Source organism: Coptis chinensis, chromosome 2, assembly GCF_015680905.1.
Source record: "Coptis chinensis isolate HL-2020 chromosome 2, ASM1568090v1, whole genome shotgun sequence".
NCBI classification, from domain to species: Eukaryota; Viridiplantae; Streptophyta; class Magnoliopsida; order Ranunculales; family Ranunculaceae; genus Coptis; species Coptis chinensis.
In genome coordinates this window covers 57,229,530-57,250,081 of record NC_141457.1, presented here as the reverse complement: position 1 = coordinate 57,250,081, position 20,552 = coordinate 57,229,530, and the positions used below count along the sequence as shown (strand labels likewise).

The 20,552-nt window shown below is 39.1% G+C and overlaps 1 pseudogene across 1 annotated transcript; it reads left to right on the top strand.

The window, feature by feature from the left end:
* The first annotated feature begins 9,343 nt into the window (after positions 1–9,343).
* LOC147516783 (DNA (cytosine-5)-methyltransferase DRM2-like) lies at positions 9,344–13,470 on the top strand (annotated as a pseudogene). Its single transcript, XR_015213042.1, has 5 exons — positions 9,344–9,370; positions 11,390–11,489; positions 11,826–11,972; positions 12,162–12,899; positions 13,209–13,470. The product of XR_015213042.1 is annotated as a DNA (cytosine-5)-methyltransferase DRM2-like (transcript).
* The last annotated feature ends 7,082 nt before the right edge of the window (positions 13,471–20,552 follow it).

Below are 20,552 nucleotides of genomic sequence, written 5' to 3'. Positions count from 1 at the left end.
TAGACTTCTATGGTGTTGCCCAGCAAGTCTTTGAACATCTTTGTGACAAGTCTTTGATAGATCACACCGGCGTTCTTCAAACTGAATGGTAGGACGTTATAGTAAAACGTTCCTTGTTCGGTTATGAAGGACGTCTTTTCCTGATCTTCTTCTGCTAGTGGTATCTGATTATACCCGTTGTATGCGTCCATAAATGATAGAAGTTCATGTCCGCAAGTTTGATCTACTAGAATGTCAATCCTTGGTAGGGGGAAGCTATCCTTTGGGCAGTGCTTGTTGACATTGGTGAAGTTTATGCAAAGTCGTACCTGGTCGTTCTTCTTAGGAATGGCTACGATGTTAGCTAGCCAGGTCGGGTACTCGACTTCTCTGATGAATCCAACATTTTTTAGCTTTTCTATCTCTTCATTGATGGCTTTCTGAAATTTGAGTGTCAATTTCCTAGGTCGTTGTTTGATAGGCTTTACAGTTGGATCTACATTTAATTTGTGGCAAGCGACCTGAGGGTCGATTCCTGGCATATCAATATACGACCAAGCAAAAACATCTTTATTGAAAGATAGAAATTTGACAAGTTGCTCTTTGAGCTTGGGGTCTAAATCAGCCCCTACATTAACAAACTTTGGGTCATCATTTGTGCCCAAATTGATTTTTTCTCCCGGTTCGATTTGTGCTTGTTTCTCCTTGAGCTTGTTTATTGCTGGTGCTTGTGAGATGGACACTTGAGGATCTTGGAGCTTTGGGACGTCTTTGTCTTGTACGACTTGAGTTTTGGCCGTGGTTGTTGCGCTGACTTGATTGCATCTATGAGCTTCTAGTTGGTTGCTCCTAAGCTCCATGATGCCTCGAGGTCCGGGGAACTGCAGGACTTGGTGTAAGGTGGATGGAACTGCTTGGATCCTATGAATCCACCTACGTCTTAAGATGGCAGTGTAGGACGACTTGACATCAATTACGCTGAAACGTGTTGAGGTATTCACCATGTCCTCTTTTTCTCTAATGGATACTAGTAAGATGACGTCTCCAATGGCATCAGTGTGCTCTCCATTGAATCCATAGAGTGGTGCATTTGATTCTATCATCACTGAGTCTGGCAGGTGCATATCTTTGTATGTTTGATAAAAGAGGATGTCGCAGGAGCTGCCTAGATCGATGAGGACCCTTTTGATTGTCCAGTTGTTAATTTTGACGTGTAATACCAGGGCATCATTATGAGGTAGGCACACCTTGTCTAGATCTTCCTCAGTGAATAAGATTGCGGCTGTTGTTTGGGAGTTAGTAGAATTGATCACCTCAGCTTTGTGGGAGAGGTGGTAGATTTCTTGCAGTGCTCCTACCCACCTGCACTTTTCCCGACCTAAAATATCATTGCTGGAGGTGTCTGTAATCATGTTGATTACTTTTTCCTCATCGTGGTCGGAGGATTGTTGTCTCTTATTATGCCTCGTCCGACTTGGAGATTTAGATCGTTGGGCCATTATGCTTCTACTCCTTCTGTGTGCAGGTCGTTCATGGCTTCGGCTCTTGCTTCTGTGGCAATTAGCATTCAGCTTATGCCGGAGGTCGCTTTCCGACAGGAACTCTTTCAATTTTCCCTCTTCGACTAAGTTTTGGAGGTAGTGTTTGAGGCTCCAACACTCATCTGTGTCGTGGTGTTAGAGTTTGTGGAAGTGGCAGTATGTACGTCCTTGGATTGTTATGACTTTGTTGATGTTGGGCTTGAAGTATGGTTATGTATATATCTTCTTCAGGATATGGCTTGGCGTCCTGGAGAAGTTGGAGTATTCTCTTTTGGTGTATGAGGCCTTGTGGGAGCTGGAGCCCTTGTTGTTATTGTTGTTGTTGTTGTTGTCGCTTGAGTAGTGATTGTTTTCTTTGGGTCCTTGCTTGTCGCTTAGAGCATTTGCAATGCAGGTGACTATTCCCCCCCCCCCCTTATCACCGCCACCTCAGCACTTATTCACCCCATTTTCACCAAATTGGTGAAAACCAAGGTGAAGCTGTGCAATGCAGAGGTGAATAAAATATCTCGGACGGGATGTTAGATTCCGTCTGGAGGCTTTTGATTGAGACGGAATGTAACATCCCATCTGGTTCCTTAATATGAACAGACGTGAACAGGCTTCATGTTCACTTTCTTTCCAGCCTCCATTGCGATTTTCTAGCCTCCATTAACAACATTTTATCACAAACTTCCATTCCTAATGACTTCTTTACCCCCCAATGCATCCCCACCAACCTCACCACACGAAGAGCGTAGTAGATGGTTTGGAAGTTTTAAAATTTCTAAAAAAAAGGGGCAAAAAGGTTTGTCGTCGCAAATGCAAAATGTGGGCGAGGAGGACGAAATTGAACTTGGGTTCAATTTTCCACCGCGTTGTGAAATCGAGGAACACCCACCATTAGCATCAACATCGATCAGACACGTAGCCAATCGAGTGGCGGAGTCTCAAGTAAGTTTTAGATTTTTTTTTATGTTAATTATTATTATTTATGTTAGTTTATATCAAGTTTGTTGCTGTGTAATTAGTTTGAATTTGTCGCATTGTTTTAAAAAAAAATTAGTTGTAATTATATCGTATTGCGTGTTGGTTGAATGTAGGAAGTACACCTATGGAAAGTGCATTGTGCACTTTCAAATGTTGTGTCGTGGTGGCGTTGTATGAAGTCAAAAACGGATCCTAATTTTGTCACGGTTACCAATATTATAGCCGCCACACCATTTGGGAATTTTTTGAATTCTAATTTGGGACAAAATGATCAAGCGTTGTTGTTTGGGATAGTTGAGCGATGGTGGAAAACTACCCACACATTCCATTTCCCATGGGGTGAGCTTGGGATTACCCCTCTTGATTTCACAATGCTCACGGGTATCCCAATTGGTTATGGAGATGTCGTTCCTTTTGATGAAAATTTAGAGGTTTTTACTACGGCGATGAGTTTCTTTGAAGGTTTTGATTTGGATGAAGATGATGAGGAAGACGTGTTTTTTAGATTATCGGCTGAGCAGTTTAAGGGAAGAGCTATAAATATGAGTTGGTTTACTTTGAGATATTTGAATAGACTCAAAGAGAAGCCGAAAGACTACCATATTAGTGAGGAGTCGATCCACGAGTATGTACGTGCCTTCCTCTTCTACTTTGTTGGCGCGGTATTATTTGGATATGCTGATAGTTATTTACGTATTGGGTGGATGGCCGCTATCTCAGACGTAGAGAGGATGTGGGATTATGACTAGGGTCAATCCATCTTGGCATACCTTTACCGCTGGCTAGACCTCACAGTTGAGACGAAAGCCGCTAAAGGCAATTTGTGTGGCTTTGTTTGGATTATACCGGTAAGTCTTATTTATTAAGTTATTATTTCATTTCATTTATTTATCTAGTTGTTAATGTTGACATGTATATATATATATTGATATTGTATTTATTCTATTGATTTAGTATTGGTGGTACGAACATTTTCATGTGATGCATCCTGTGTTGAAGAGGTTGGAAGAGGATGAGACTCATGACCTGATTCCACGTATTCAAGCATGGGGGCTTCATCGTAGGCAGAGGGGGTATGGGGACCTATCGCATAATATTCACAACACTCGTCAGCAGATTGAGCTTTTAGGAGCTACCCGCATTGAGTGGCAACCCTAGGTTGAGTCCTTCATATTTCAGACCCCTTATGCGGATAGTCCAGATGTTCTCGAGAACACTGAGTACTGTTGACTATCCTATATGTGTCATAGAGCAAGGTTTCTTTCTCAGCGGCGAATGATACTTATAGGGTCAGTAACTGCATGGTACCTTGGGGACAAATGTTGGCAGCAAGTATCTGGAGAGATTGTTATACCTTACCCACCACCCATAGATATGACAGTCTCTGATATTCTTCCTGCTACTCTTTCACACTATAGAGCAAACCCAAATGATTGGCCAGATGCATTAGCTTTCATTTTTATGGGAGACTATGACTTGTATTGGAAGAGGGTTGGTCGAGGTCTCTTGCTAGGTGCGTTATACCGGGGCACCAATTTTGAAGGGGTTACTTCTGAAGCATTAAGGCCCGACATTCATTTCCCAGAAAGAGTGGAGTTGCCACAGTCACAGCCTAAGGTGTTTCATGATATTCACATGCCGCAAAGAACTCCACAGATATTTGATGAGGATGACCTTTGGCACTACAGCATGATTACTTCTCAGGGGCAAGATATGAGCATACCTATTCCACCAGTAGATGCTATAGTGGTAGCAGATTTGTCAGTATAGTTTGAGCAGTTAGCCGAGGTTAGTATGATTTGAATTTATTCATGATTTATTATTATTATTATTCACTATAACCCCTAACATGTATTTGTTTTGTTAAACAGGGTGAAGTAAGGTCGGAGCTCCTTAACTACAGCTCTCTCAGTTATGCCATGCGTGCGTCCTTCATGGAGTCCTCTCACCGCAGTTTTGAGTGCTTACAAGAAGAGTGGAATCGAACTTTGCAGTTTCAGAGATGTGTGCAAGAGTTGGAGAATGCTGCAAGTGCCACACCTCAAGCTCAACCTCAACCAGAGAGGCGACAATGACGTAGGGGGGAGAGCTCTTCGACCGAGCTTTCTCGTAAGGGGAGGAGGTCTCAGTAGATATTTTTTGTAGTTTGTAATAAATGTGCACCATTACTTGTCTTATGGCGTTTGGGATTGTTGTTTGTAACGACTATTGATTTAGCAGGTTGTTTTTTTGATGAGTTTTGGATATGAATATGTCATTAAACAAAGGAGGTTATGTCCAAAAAATTTCATAAATTATAAGTTAGTTTTTTTACCGAGTTTATATGTTAGACTTGGGTGTTGTTTATGATTGTTGTTTGTCTTATTTATTATTTCCAAAGTATATTAGCAGGTTTTGGATATGAATATGTCAATAAAACAAATGAGGTTATGGCAAAAAAATTTCAGAAAATTATAAGTTCGTATGTTTCCAAAAATTTCACATTCACTCATTTCACTCGTTCCAAAAGTTCGTAGGTTAGGCTAGACCTCGCATTTAACTCATTTCCTATGTCTTGGTTGAAACAGAAAATTTTGATGGAATATCACTCATTTTTGCATGTGGTTTGATCCTGACAGGAATAGTGTATAGTGTAGAACGAGACGGAATGTAACATCACGTCTGGTAGTTTTAGACCGAGATGGGATGTAAGGCTCATGGTTCCTTCCCACTACGCCTTTTACTATTCCATACATTAGATTTGTGAATGGTGGGCCATAAATTAGAATTATTGAGGATACATTTGGATAGACATTTGGATACAATGTGTTGTCACTTGGAGAGTGAAAAAAAAATCTGATAAAATGTGTTGTCAATTGGAGAGTGGACCAAAATCGATCACATGCGACCTTATCACATGTGACCTTACCTTTCATATTTCGTTTTACTCTTCTTTCTTTTAGATCAAACAAACAAACAGCCATCTTCTTCCCCACAACCAAGCTAAAAATAGAAAAAATGTCAAGAGAAGAAAGAATTGCATTTAACCAAAGGTTATGGGGAGGATCTAGTAGTAATAGTTCGTCTTCTGATTTTACCGGGTTGTCTTCTGGTACTTCGGCTGAAGATGACTACATGGAAAGAGTAAGAGATAAGCATAATGATATGATGAGGCGAAGGAGGAGGAGGAGGTTGCAGTTATTATCCACTGCTGGGGCATTAATGACTTAAGTAGTCATTGAACTTGAAGATGTGGATACAGACAAACGCGGTGGATCTGTGAAGGGCAGAGAGTACACATTTAGAGATGGTGGTGATTTCAGTAAACAAAAAATAATGAGGGATTACTTCACAACACCGTGTAGGTGGCCTCCTCATAAGTTTAGACGAAGGTACAGGATGACAAGAAAGCTTTTTATGTATATGTTGAAAACTGTTGCATCATTCGACGATTACTTTAAAGACAAGGTGGATGGATTGGGCCGGCAAGCAATTTCTGGGTTACAGAAGGGACTAGTTGCAGTTGCACAATTAGCAACTGGTTGTTCTTCTGATTCAATGGATGAGTATTTACAAATTGGAGATTCCACAGCAAATGTATCTATGAAGCGTTGGTGCAAGGCAATAATCACGGCGTTTGAGGAAGAGTACTTAAGACGACCAACTGAGGCAGACACTGCTAGGATATTAGCTGAAAATGCGGCAAGGGGTTTTCCAAGAATGCTTGGATCAATCGACTGTATGCACTGGGTGTGGAAGAATTGTCCAAGTGGATAGACTGGAACACATGTAGGGTACAAGAAGGAACCAACTTTGGTACTTGAAGCCGTTGCAGACAAACACTGTTAGATCTGGCATTGCTTCTTCGGATTGCCAGGTTTGCATAATGACATTAATGTGCTTCATCGTTCTCATGTTTTTGAATCATTAGAGCAAGGTGAGGCTCCTGCTGTTGCATTTAATGTGAATGGTAATGACTACAATATGAGATATTATCTTGCTGATGGTATTTACCCAAAATGGGGCACATTTGTTCAAGCCATTCGTTATCCAAGAAATAAGCATGAAAAGATTTTTACTCAACGTCAAGAAGCTGCAAGAAAGGATGTTGAAAGGACGTTTGGAGTTTTGCAGGCATGATGACATATTGTTAAGGCTTTTGCGCTTTGTCATAGTGTTGTTGTTCTTGGAGACATAATGAAGGCATGCATTATAATGCATAATATGATTGTTGAGAATGAACGTGAAAGTGGAGTTTGGAATTAGAAAGGTCAGAGGAAAGAAACAATACCTGGTCTCTTTCAGGAAGAGGATGGTTTTCATTTTGTCTATAAGATGATTAAAGCAAGAAATAAGATAAAAAATGAAGTTATACATACTAATCTTCAAAAGGACTTAGTTGAGCATGTTTTTAATTAGACTGGCATTGAAGAAACAGCAGATCCGGTACCAATTTATGATCCAAATTGGTCGGATCCAGAGGAGGGAAAAGGAGGCGAAAATTAAAATGGAAATGAAAGTGTATTTCCTATGTATTCCCTATGTATTTCCTAACGTGACATATGAAGTTCCAAAGTATTTCCTATGTATTTCCTAACATGAACTATTAAGTTCCAACGTATTTCCTATGTATTTCCTAATGTAATTCCAATAAGTTCTTATGTGTTTAATGAGTTGTATTTTTATCTCACTGTTTTTAATTGTATTTCTATGAAAATAATTATATTGGAAAGAACATACATAGTGCATTAATTAAAAATACAATGAAATAAAAATACATAGTGCATTAATTAAAATACATAGTGCTTTAATTAAAATAAAATACTAGATATTACATACGCTTAGTTAGAGCTAGAACCACCTCTAGCCCTTGCCCATTCAGCACGTATTTCAGCTTGTTGTTGCTCGATTAAAAAAGCGGTATCGGGATGGATGACACTTGTATCAGTCTCTAAAATCTTAGCTTCATATTGCATCTTTAGAAGCCGATTTTTTTCCAATTGAACTTGATTTTTTTCCATTTGAATCCGATTTTTTTCTTCTCTTGCCATCACAGTTCTTTGACCATATGCAAATTCCCTTTCCCTAAGTTCTAAGCATTTTTGTGTTTCATTTGCATCCTGTGAAAATATATCCTCTAAACGTGTAAAGTAACCCTCCAACATACCAACTGATGTTTCTTGGTTCCTCTTGAACTTGGATTTCTTCGATCCAAGAGGACGCTCCATTTCTTAAGGACGCTCTATTTCTTGAGAACCCTCCAATTCAACTCCACCAACACTTGGTGAATTAGAAGTTGAATCTTCACCATCATTTTTGCGACCTTTTCCCTTTGTGGGGCTGCATGACCTTGCCTCAAAAACGTTACTCCACTTTGGATTATCCTTGAGTATAATGTAACAATGATCAAGTGAAAAAGCCATTTTTTCTTGTAGTTGGTACGTCATTCTTGCCTCGGACAACTAAAAAATAAAATAGAAATAATTAGACTAAAATAATTACTAAAATAAGACTAAGATAATTAAACTAAAATAATAATTAGACTAAGATAATAATTAGACTAAAACTAAAATGGAAATAATAAATACACTAAGATAATTAGACTAAGACGGAAATAATTAGACTAAGACTAAGATAATCAATAAATTCCAAATTGACAACGTTGTAATTACTCGGCTTTGTATTGTTGTACCACTTGCATGTCGAGCCTCCACCGCATTCACAATTGCTACGAACTTGTTCATCATTTTTTAAATATATTTTCATCTACCACTAATTGAATCGGAAGACCTATCCGACCCACGTGCTTGATTGAACTCGTTTGCTACACGATTCCAAAATTCTTTTGCATTTTGGAAAGCACCAACAATGGAGTTTTCACTAATTTTTATCCAAGCAAGACATAGAGTTTGATCTTCGGACATGCTGAAGTGAGTTTTTGCTTTTACTTGAATGTTACCACTTGCTTGAGATGCTTGAGTTGATGCCATTTGATATTTTGTTTTTTTGAAGAACTGATTTTAAGGAAGAAGAAATATGATATATGATTGTTGGAAGTGTGAGTTGAAATGAAAGAAATGTTGTATATATACCAAAGTTTTTTATTTTGATCGTTTTTTACCGTTCTGACTTTCTGACCTTTGGTGAACTAGCCGTTAGGACTCCGGACGGGATGTTTGATTCCGTCTGGAAAAAAGAAATATAGCGAGACGGGATGTTGGATTCCGTCTGGTGAGTTTTGTAATCCAGACGGAATCCAACATCCCGTCCGAAGTTAACAAGTCAGCCACTATCTCGATGATGAGTTTCACCTTGAAATCAACTGGGCAAAATATTCACCAGATAATCACGCAATGCAGTTTTTGGCCAAAGCTGGTGACTATAGTCACAAACCCCTTGAAACCCCCTGCATTGCAAATGCTCTTACTGCGAGGACTTTATTGCCCTTGCGTTGGGCCATCTATTCTTCGTACTTGATGTACTTGTCGATTCTGTGGTACAGGTCGTCTAAGCATTCTGGCATGTTGCACATTAAAGACCCTGCTAGGTCGGAGTCGTCCAGGAGGGCGTTTTTTTTTTTTTTTGGCTAAAGGTAATTGATTAATAAAAGAATAAGAGTTACATGGAATCTAAAGTAACAAAATAGAAATAGAAATAGGAATACAGGGTCATTACTAGAATATGGTTATCTAGTTAACAAAACGAAAATAGGTAGTATAGTGGTTCTCCAAATTTTTCATGAAAGAGGGTCGAGATTCCCACCATATACCATCTCCCTACACTACTAAAAAAAAGACATATTATGACGCATGTTTTTCATCTATTTTGATGGCTTTATTGAAAACCGTCAAGATAAGTATTTTGGTAAAATTTTTATGACGGTTGTTGCAACATTATGTCAGGTATAACACAAGCGTCAAGCAAATATGATGGTTTTATAACGGCTGTTACAACATTATGTCGCGTATAACACAAGCGTCAAGAAAATATGATGGTTTTATAACGGTTGTTGCAACATTATGTCGCGTCTAACACAAGCATCAAGAAAATTTGATAATTTGATGATGGGTGTCCTAAAATAGTCAAGTCAGAAATATAATAAACCAAAGTACTTAAAATTTTCTTGATGGTTTTGTCCAATTTTGACGTAACCAACACATATGTCATTATAATTTATGACTTAGTTGGCAAAACCATCAGCTGATATAGTTCTATTTCTGACGAAAGTAAGATATGCCCATCAAGAATTATTTTGACGGTTCTAGCACAACCGATAACCCCCATATTTCCTAAACCATCAAACATTTGGCTGGTTAACATTTTATTCAGGGACCCTTAAATTAGTGTTTTTATTTTATTGTCAAGCGTCAAGAGTGGTTAAGGAGTCATGAGAAATACCCAAGAAGAAAAAGTGAAAAACTTACGGGTTGTTGGTGCGTTTAATCGAAGCGTCAACAACTCAAGGCTCACGTCTTTGGAAGAAAACCCTTAATCAGTAAAAACCAAACCAAACAAAAAATCAGAGAAAGCCTTTAATTATTCGCCGCCTTCTTCTTGAGATTAAAAGGGATTGAGAAGAAGCCCAACCCTCCAACCCTCGACTCCACCTCCGTAACAACAAAACCACCTCCTCTGCTACTTGAAACCCTAGCTAAGCTCTCTCTCTCTATCTAAATCACACGTGTCTTGAAACAATCGAGAAGAAGGAGATTTGCACTCGAACTTAAAATGGGAAGAGGCGAATTTGAGAAGAACGACTCAGTTTTCAAGCGTAGGAGTGGAAAACAGAAAAACGAGAGGTAAAGATGCAGAGAATATTCAAAAGCCAAAAAGATCTCAACTTCAAACTAATTGTTGCTTTCATAATTACTTGCCCTAAATGCTAAGGTACCCACCACGAAGCCCCAACTGAAATCTCACCCTTTTTCTGTGTTTGTTTGTTATTTGATGTTTTTTATTTCATTAAATTTCTTTAGTCTTAAAGATTGTTTTAGATGATATATAGAAATTAGAGAAAGTGCTGCACTATTTTTATTTTTACAAATAATTCTTAATGGCATGCGGTTTAGAGATGAATTTTTTCAGTGACGTTAATATGAAAGGGGCACATTATCTGTTCAACTACCTATAGTAAAAAATGTAGATTGTATGCATCAATGCATGTATTCTGTTGATATGGGGAGTGTTGTATTATTATTGTCATGATTAACAGTTGATATGGTGAGTGTTGTATATGGTAAGTGTTGTATTATTAACAGTTAGTGGGCATTAGATACAATTGGAATTTGCTAGCATTGTATGACTTGGAGTTTAGTAGGCCTTGTCCTTACTGTCTTCATTTCATAGTCATACACTCATCTTAGAAATGCAAGGGTTACTCTAGGTGGATCCATTAGTTATTCTATATATGTGAATCCATTACTCCTTTGTTCTATTGGTACACTCAGTACCGTACCTTTCACAAGAGTGTCTTGGTAGATCTATAGCTTACAATTTTTGCCCCGACATACTACATGTCTGCTTAGACATCTAAGTTGAAGGCTAATACTTAAGCATGACATTGGTCATCTATATCTTACTAACTGAAGTCTAGTATCTTTTGTTATTGCACTTGGTGAGCACAGAGTTGCTGCCTCATATAACCTCTTTTATATTAGTTTTTCCAGACCTCTACTTCCATGATCTCCTTTACTTCAGTCACAATGTAAACCATAGACAATAAAGTATATATTATGCTCATCAGCAGTCCGGTATGTAAGCTTAAAGGAACTACTTTCTGGTTTTATATTTGTTGTCTATACGTGTTTCTCTATCTACTTAAGCCCTTTACAGTGAAACACAGAGACTTGTAGCTATATACTATAGTTAAATCTTGATAAAACAATTTATTCTTCTCCATATTAAGTGACTATTTGTGCCAGGAGGATGTTGGACTTCTGCCAGACAATGAGAAGAAATTGTTACACTTGATTGATATGGATTTCTCAATAGATGAGTCTTCTTCAGCTATTGATGCATGTGGTGTGTATCTAGCAGTTACAATGTTGATCTTTATGTTTTTAGAACTTGTATGCATAAGATTTTAGATGGTCTTAGTGTTTTATTATATTACCTATTAAAAGAAAAGGAGCGAGTTATTTCTGATTTCTTCAGACCATTGTGGAAGGATATAACATGTGTATAAGTGTTTGTCGTGGCTAATTGGTTATCAGCTGCCTCACAAACGGCTTCTAGAGGCTCAAAATGTATTTACTTATTCCTACTTGTATGAATTCCTTTTGTACTGTCAAAAATATTTACTTTTTATAGCTATTTCCTTCTCTATTTTGATTCCATAATAAGTTTATATATTTGCAGGTCCTGACACCTTAGTTACAGATCTGATAGATTTTATATATGCTGCTCGAGTGCAAAAGGAAGTTGGTTCTCCTATACGAGAACCACCTCGTCAAATTCAAGATGATGTTGTGCGCTTGGTAGACATTCACTTGTGTTTGATATTCTAATTTTTCCTTGGTGCACTTAATTTTTTCATTAGCGAAAGCAGAATATAATCAATATTATTCTTTTGGTTGAAAGGTGCAAGTAGTACCTAGTAGACCTTGTTCTTGTTCTTCATAACAACTATTTTTTATTTATTTTTATTTTTTATAGACCGACTCAGATATTACAATTGGATGTTCTCGCTCTGAGTTGAGAAGAGGAAAAATCTCTTTGATGCAGATGACAGATTAGAGAGAAAAATACAAATTAGAATAAGGAAAGCAAAGGAATACAGGAATTATAAAAAAGTATGCCTAGAAGAGGAGGATGTAATTCACATACCGAAGTTCATGATCGGATTTGGAGTCCCAAATGAGCCAAGGCCAATGTTCCAGAGGAAGCTCCTAGATGCAGCCATTGGACCTCCTTACTTTTATTTTGAAAATGTGGCATGTACTTTGAAAGGGATTTGTAGTAAAATTTCTCGCTTCCTATATGAGATTGAACCTGAATTTGTTGACTCGATGCATTTTAGTGCAGCTGCACGGAAAAGAGGTATGTTCACAACCTTCCAATCCACAACAGATAGCCTCTCCAACCTGTTCCTCCACTTACAATTCAGGAAGCGTTACCAGTAACTAAGAAATGGTGGCCATCATGGGACCGTAGACAAAAGTTTAACTTCTTGCGTACTTGCATTGAAAGTGCAAAAACAACACAACGAATTAAAGATGCGCTTGAATGTTGGGATGATGGTCGCCCTTTAAGACTCAAAAGTATGTTCTTTACGAATGTAGGAAATGGAATTTGGTGTGGACAGGGAAGAATAAGGCAGCACCTCTTGAGCCCAACGAGTTAGAGATGATTATGGGATATCCAGAGAACCCCACTAGGGGTGGTGGCACTAGTCAAACTGACAGATATAAAGCCCTTGGGAATGCATTTCAGGTTTGTGCTCAAAGGTCTCTTCCTATTTAGCTTTTATCATGTCCTAAGATTTTATATTCACTTAGGCATAAAACAAATGCAGGTTGACACAGTGGAGTACCATCTCTCTTTTTAAAAAGTTGCGCTACATAGACTCGGTATACTATTGAAGACTGTTGTTTCTGTAGAAATATCGGACGGCAACGACTGTTGTTTTAGCTAGCATTCTTTTTGGATTCTTATATAATTTCATTTTTAGTATACTTATTAAACAAGCTAACATATAATTACATTTTTAGTTTAATAATTATTCTTCATATTGTTTTCTAGGTTATGAATCAGTGGCGTTCGAGAAAGGAAAGAGTTATAAGGAAACACCAGCTTGGTATCTCGCTTAAGTTTGTTTGAGGTGGATCAGTATCATCAGTTGCTTTGTATTTTGTTGGATGAGTTATGTAAATTGAATTATTAGGATTATGCGACTTTGTTCGAGTTATTTATTATTTTCTTTGTGAATACATCATGTAATATGAACAAGTTGTTGGAGTAGGTGATTTATGTTGGTAATAAAAGTATATATGATTCTAGTTTTTGTAATGGAGTTTGATTTGTTAGGGTGTATGTATTCATGGGTTTACTGGGTATCTCCAGATTTGTAGGAAAATTTGTGGAGCAAAAACATTTGCAGGATATATACACTACGGGTGCGAAAAAAGAAAAGAAAAATGAGACAAGATTATGACGGTTTTCAAAGAACTGTCGTTACGCATGCTACTTCTTGACATTTTTTAGTGTTTAGTTATTGGCGCTTTCCTTAAAACTATCATAATCCGATTTACTTCTTGACACTTTTCCTAGTAAAATTATGACGGTTGAGTAAAAGTGGTCATTGAAACAGACCAAGTTATGACATTTGGAATTGAATTTATGTCATGTAAGTAGGAGTTCTTATGTCAGCTTCTCGAGAACCGTCATCAAACTAATGATGGTTTTTGTAAACTTTTATGACGGGCTCTATAATGACGGTTGTTTTTTTAATGAAAAAACGTCATTAAACCTATTTTATGACAGCTTTTAGCTGTCATTATAAGTGATTTTTTTAGTAGTGCTAAGTTATATCAGCCCCATGTTTGGCACAGCTGTCTGCTCCCAAATTAGTCTCTCTCCATGTTGGAGTGATATTTATCCATGCTGCTTTTCCCTTCAGAGATTTCCATATTTCCTTCACTCTCCAATGTATTGTGTTGTTCTGGAAAGCGTGAACAACTGATGAGGAATCGCATTCCACCCAAATATATCACCATCCCAGATCGAGCGCTTGCTTAATGGCCTGCACAATTGCCATTGTTTCTGCCATGTAATTTGTGGCCGCCAGCAGCTGCTCCCCGAAATTCTTCTTTGTAGTTTCAAAATACAAACCCCCATCCTAACTGTCCTGGGTTTCCCCTCGAGCACCCGTCAGTATTTACCTTGAGTATACTCGGAGGAGGTAAGAGCCAAAAGCATTCGGAAATTTTTGGGGCTCTTCGAAGTTTGTGCTGGAGCTTGAAGTGTCTGAGAATCTGAAGATCATGTACCGAATTCTCCATATGCCCCGAGGACTTATGATGAGCTCTTATGATCGCTCTCCTGACTAGGAAACACACTTGTGGATAGCTTGAAACTTTGTTATCGTACATGACTTTGTTTCTATTTTTCCACAAACTTACCATGATCGTCAATGAACAAGCTTTCCACATGTCCAAGATGAGTGAGCTGTAGTGTTTTCTCTGCTGTCGCACGTCTGAAAATGACTCCATCTCTCACTGAATGTGGAAAATCTGCTGTGCATAATTCCAAACCCTCTTAGCGAATAGGCAGTGAAAAAGAACGTGATCTAGAGTTTCCTCCTGATTTCTACATAGGCAGCATCGAGATGCGAGGTGAGTTTTCCTTCTCTGTAGCTGGTCATCAGTTCGTGTAGCACCATGTGCTAGTTTCCACACAATGCCCTGTGTTCTCGGAAGGACTTTGTAATTCCAAATGAATTTACTCCATGCTGGCTTCGGTGCCTTTGTTCTGATAGCTTCATGTGTTGCTACCACTGTAAACTTCCCAGTTGTAGAAGCCATCCAAACTCTTGAGTCCTCTTTAGAACTATCCAACTGTGGTAAGTTAGAGATATCAATTCCCAGGTGATGAAGAACTTGCGTCATTTCAGTGGAGAAAACCCATCTATCCCCCTGAATGCATTCACTGAGTCTAGCATGATATTTTAGAATCTCTTTTCTTTCCTCTTGAAAAAAAACACATATGGGTTTCTGCAGCAGCCAATTCTCCCTCCAAATATTAATAGCCTCTCCATTACCAACAATCCATCCATGCAAAGGTGCCATTTCAGTGAGCGCCCATTTAATATCAGTCCAAACTGTTGAAGTTTTGTAGTTGGACCAACCTCCAGCTCGGTTAATGTATTTACCTGTCATGAATTCTGACCAATCTCCTTCTTCAGACAATAAAATCCAAGCTTGTTTCATAAGCATGGATAGATTGATATCTTTGAGCCTCCTTATTCCTAGTCCTCCCTCCTCTGTTGGTTTGCATGATTTCTCCCAAGATACGGTGATAGCCTTCCTCTCCGCTGGGTTGCCACTCCAGATAAAGTTCCTGATAATTGTTTCACATTCCTTTATCACCGCTTTTGGCCATTTGTAAATAGCCATGTTGTGGACAGGGATACTGTTGAGGACTTGTCTTGCTAGCACCACCCTTTCTTAGAATGATAACATCTTCCCAGCCCACCCTGAAGCTCTTTTTCTGATTTTATCGATCAAAGGAGTTAGAGCCGCCTTGGTTACTTTCCCGCTAATGAGAGGCACCCCTAGATATTTTTTGGAAAAGGTACCTTCATTTATGTTCAGAATCCCCTTGATTAGGTTCTTTCGTCTATTGTTCATAGGACTGAGAAAGATCTTGCATTTGTTCTTGTTTACGAGCTTCCCAGAGGAATCCTGATACCTTTACAAGATCTTAACCAGATTCTTGATGCATCTTAAGTGAGCATTGCTGAAAATGAACACATCATCCACAAGAGTACAGCCCATAAGAATTCCCAATCCATAGTGTCAAAAGCTTGAGAAATATCAATCTTTATGGCTATGCTTCCTCCATGTCTGGGAGCTTGCAGCTCATTGATTAATTCCGAGGCTAAACCAATGGCTTGTTGTGAGTTTCTATTCGGGATGAATCCATACTGCTCCTTGCTGATAATCCGTTCAACTAGTGGACTTAATCTAGAAGCAAGAATCTTCGTGATCACCTTGTAGACAAAATTGGAGAGGCATATCGGTCTATATTTGCTCACCTGATTTGCATTTCTTTCCTTTGGAATTAAGACTATGAAGTTAGAATTAAAACCAAAGGGCAAACTAGACCTCCTGAAAAAATAGCTTATCGCCTTTACTATATCATGTTCCACTATGTCCCAGCAATGATGGAAGAAAAAACCCAGTGAAGCCATCTGGCCCTGGAGAGCTATCCGCATTTAGAAGAAAAACTGCTGCTTTGATTTCTTGAGCTATTAGTAGTGCTGACAAAGCTACATTGTCTGCTTCAGAGATAATATGAGGCATAGAGTGAATAAGGTCCCAATCGATGTCATGCTCAACTCTTTTGAATTTCTCCGAATAGTGCTTGATCAAGAATTCTCCAATCTCTTCTTGAGAATCCATAGTAACCCCTTCATTATTCTTCAGTTCAATGATCATTGATTTACTTCTTTTGAGATTGGCTTGTGCATGAAAGAATTTGGTACTTCTATCAAAGTCATTATCCCATTTCGATCTCGATTTCTGCCTCCAAAAACTCTGTTCTTGCTCTAGCTGCCCCTCCACTTTGTTTTCTTGCTCTAGCATTTGCATAGTGAAACTCTCGGGCATACTTCCTTGGTCAAATTGTTCCTGCATCTGTTTTAGAATCCTTGATTCCCCTTCCACCTTAGTTTTGATGTTTCCATATACTTCTCTATTCCATCGCTTCAAAACCCCTTTTAGCCTCTTCAATTTTTGGGTTAGAACAAAAATCAAGTGTCCTAGGATAGGAACTTCCCAACTCTGTTGTACCACCTCTCTGAAAGAAGGGTGAGAGCACCACATATTAAAGAATTTGAAAGGTATTTCTTGGGCCTCGGAATCTCGATGCTCCGCCCCACTAAAGGAGAATGCTCCGAACATACTCTGTTGCACACTTTGTAGTTCCATCCTAGGAATTTGGAACTCCATATAGCATTACAAAACATTCTATCCAACTTTCCCACAACTTTAAATCACCCCACCTGCTTATTCCACCAAGTGTGGTGAAATCCATTGCTAAGAACTTCCATAAGCTGGGTAGTACTAACACATTCGCGAAAATCATTCATTGTCGCTGCTGATGGTCTGTTACCCCCTTGTTTTCAGAGCAACTCAAGTAGGCATTGAAGTCCCCCATTAAGAGCCATGGGAAATTATCATTACTGATGTGCTGAAGGTCTGCCCAGAGCTGTCTCCTATGTATATACATACAATGTGCATGGATTATTGTGATAATGGCACCCTCTACCTCCACTGTGAGTTGTTGCTGTGAACAGTGTATAAGATTAGGAGGGGTGATAGATGACTTCCAAAATAGCCATAGATTTGGAACCTGACTTTGTCCTGAGTTACGATGAAAGCTTGTACTCAGACCATGTGATTAGAAAAAAGACATAGACATATCCTGAGGATTGATCTTCGGTTCAGCTATGCCTAAAATATCTAGTTCCAGGAGGGCGTTGGTGAATGCAGAAGTTGCAAAGCTCTTAAGGCCTGGCTCCATGGATATGAGTTCCTTCTTGAAAAGTCCTAGAAAAATGCGGATCGTCTCACCGTGTGCTTGCTTGAGTTGAAACAAGGAGTCCAGGTCGGCTTGTTTCTTCTTGTTGTGGACAAACTCTGCTACGAACGACTCAGCCAATTTGTCGAAGTTGTTGATTGAATCTAGGGTGAGCGTGTAGAACCAGTCTAGTGCTCCATCCTTCAAGCTGGCTGGAAAGAGTTTGCACTTCAGGGAATCATAGTCTGGAGTGCTGTAAAGTGCGAGGATCTGGCTAAAACGAGCTACGTGTTATCCTAGACACGAGCTACTGTCATACAGTGGGAACTTTGGAGATATGAATTCTGAGGGAGGCTGTTTGTCCCTGATTTCAATGGTGAATGGTGATGTCTTGTATGGCTGGAGCATCTTTTGAGCGATCTGGATCGCGCTTTCTTTGTCGTTCGACTTCTCCAACCTCTGGGAAAAGTCTTCTAGTCACGTATTGGTGGTAGTGGTAAGGGTTGTTACGGCGTTATTCTCCATTGCGTCTGGAATGCCGTTGTTGGTGTTGGAGGTGGCTAGGCCGCACATAGTTTGGTTTTTCTGTTGAAGGGCTATGAAGGAATCTTGGAGCATCTTCATTTGATTTGCTAAAGCTTGTAGTTGTGCTTCCATGGTGGTTTTTCTGACCAGCTTCTTGGGCTTGAGAAAATAGTCTGTGTGTGTTTTCTCAAGGGAACGAACTGGCAGACGGCGCCAATGTAGAGGTTTGGTATTTCTGGACCTACGACCTGAGATTGGGATTGATAGGAAATGGCTGCACTCTTTCTTGGGATAAGAGTTGCCTACGTATCAAGTTTCTTGAGGTAAACTTGAATCAAGCCTTAGGAATTCATCTCTCTCTACTTATATATGTTTGAGCTGACCTTCCATATTTGCTCCAGACCGTTGTCAAGGGTAGATCCACATTGTGTGCTATCTTGATGATTTGTCATTACTCCTGATGTTACAAAGTATATGTCTCTTTGATTGGTGCGTTGACTGAACTCCAGGATTGCGCTAGATGATTTGCTTCCATATATAGCCGTAACTGAGATTTGGGATGACCTGAGTTTGGGTCGTTATAACTTGCTGGTCAACTGGTACGAGCTGGTGGAGATAACGACCTGGTGTGGACACGTGTGCTGTAGTGACATGAGCGCAGAACGGAGGGTACTTACAATTTGATATAATGAAATCTAGGAAATAAGTAATTAATGGAAACGAGGATATTTAATGCGGTGAATATGGTAAGGATATATGGTGGTAGTTGCAATTATTCTTTCTTGATTTCCTTCTATAATTATCAATTCTCTAACTCAACATTTCATTCCATTCTTGATATCACAATTTATTCTATGAACTCTCACTTATTCATTCTTTAAATGATCATATTTGGCTCTTAGGCTCGACCTAGCAGGGACACAAATGGAGTGAGAAAACCCAAGGGGGGAGAATCTCGATCTTCGTAGTAGTAGATGAATCTGCCTTTGTTTCAAAGAGGAAATAGATATCGAGGTTAAGAGTTTTAATATAGGATTGCAGTTCTTTTATTGTTGCAGGTTTTCCACTTCCTCAACAATTCCAAGCAAAAATGCTCATCCCTGAACAAAACAATGAGGCGACAGAGAAACCAAACTAAAGAAAAATATTTTGATGCGTATTTAATTTAGATGCCTGCAACACAACAGACTACCAATGGAAGCTAGTAGTGCATGCACATTCTCAAAATATACACAAATAACATGTGAGAAAAGAAGTAGTAGCAGCACGCATAGACAAGTAGCAATCAGAATGGAAAACTAAAACAAACAAAGCAAGGAAGAGCGACCTAAAAAAGTTGATGCAACATATGCTACAGTATGCCAATGTGCAGAATGATGAAACTGAGAGAAACAAAGATCAAATTAAGCAGGCTCAAAACGAAACCAGAAGAAGGGCAAATTGCAAAAAGAGAGACTATTAGAAATATCTTCTAATTAAAAAGAGCAGAATAAGTAGATAACTGATTCAATTATGAAGAATATACAGAGGGGGGGGGGGGGGTGCAATAGAGCTTATCTAGAGTGCCATGTTAATGGATTCAAGCAAATCAAAAAAATTGATAAGGATTGTCTAAGAGGCCGATGAATTGAAGTCACCCAGCAAATGTTAGACCTCGCACAAACGGAACTCACCAAGGTTCGAGCTTTCACCGGCCTGTAGATCAAATCAAAAGTGTGACTGAATCAGCGGATCTTGTCGAAATACAAGCAAAGGCGGTGATGTTTTACAGCTCCAAGAGTTTGGACGAAGACTCCTCAAGGAGGACTGGCCTCTAGTGGAGATTAAACTCATGTTTTATTTAGAATAGAAAAGTTCTGCAATGAAACGATGATCAGTAGTGTAGGGGAGCAATATCCCCATTAAGGAACATTGCATACGAAACATAAACGATCTCAATACAACGACCTCCAGGACCGATCTATGAAGCAGCTCTCTAAGAAACATTGCATACGCGACTTCAATGCATCGACCTCCAAGAACGACCTACGAATAGCTCCTTTCTGGTAGGTGGTACGAACGAAGATATCTCGGTACGAGCACTTGGCTAAAGGCAGAACGCCTCGGGTAATGATCACCACCAAGGGTAATCATTACCAAAATCTTGATTGTATTTCCCACCACCGGGAAATAGGGGTAACCTCGCCAACACCCAATCAACACACGACTTATAATATAACCAGCTCAACACTCATTCGCGATCTCCACCTTACACGTGTACCATAGACACACGTGCCTTCTAGATTGACATTTCCCTAAGCTTATAAATACCACCTGATT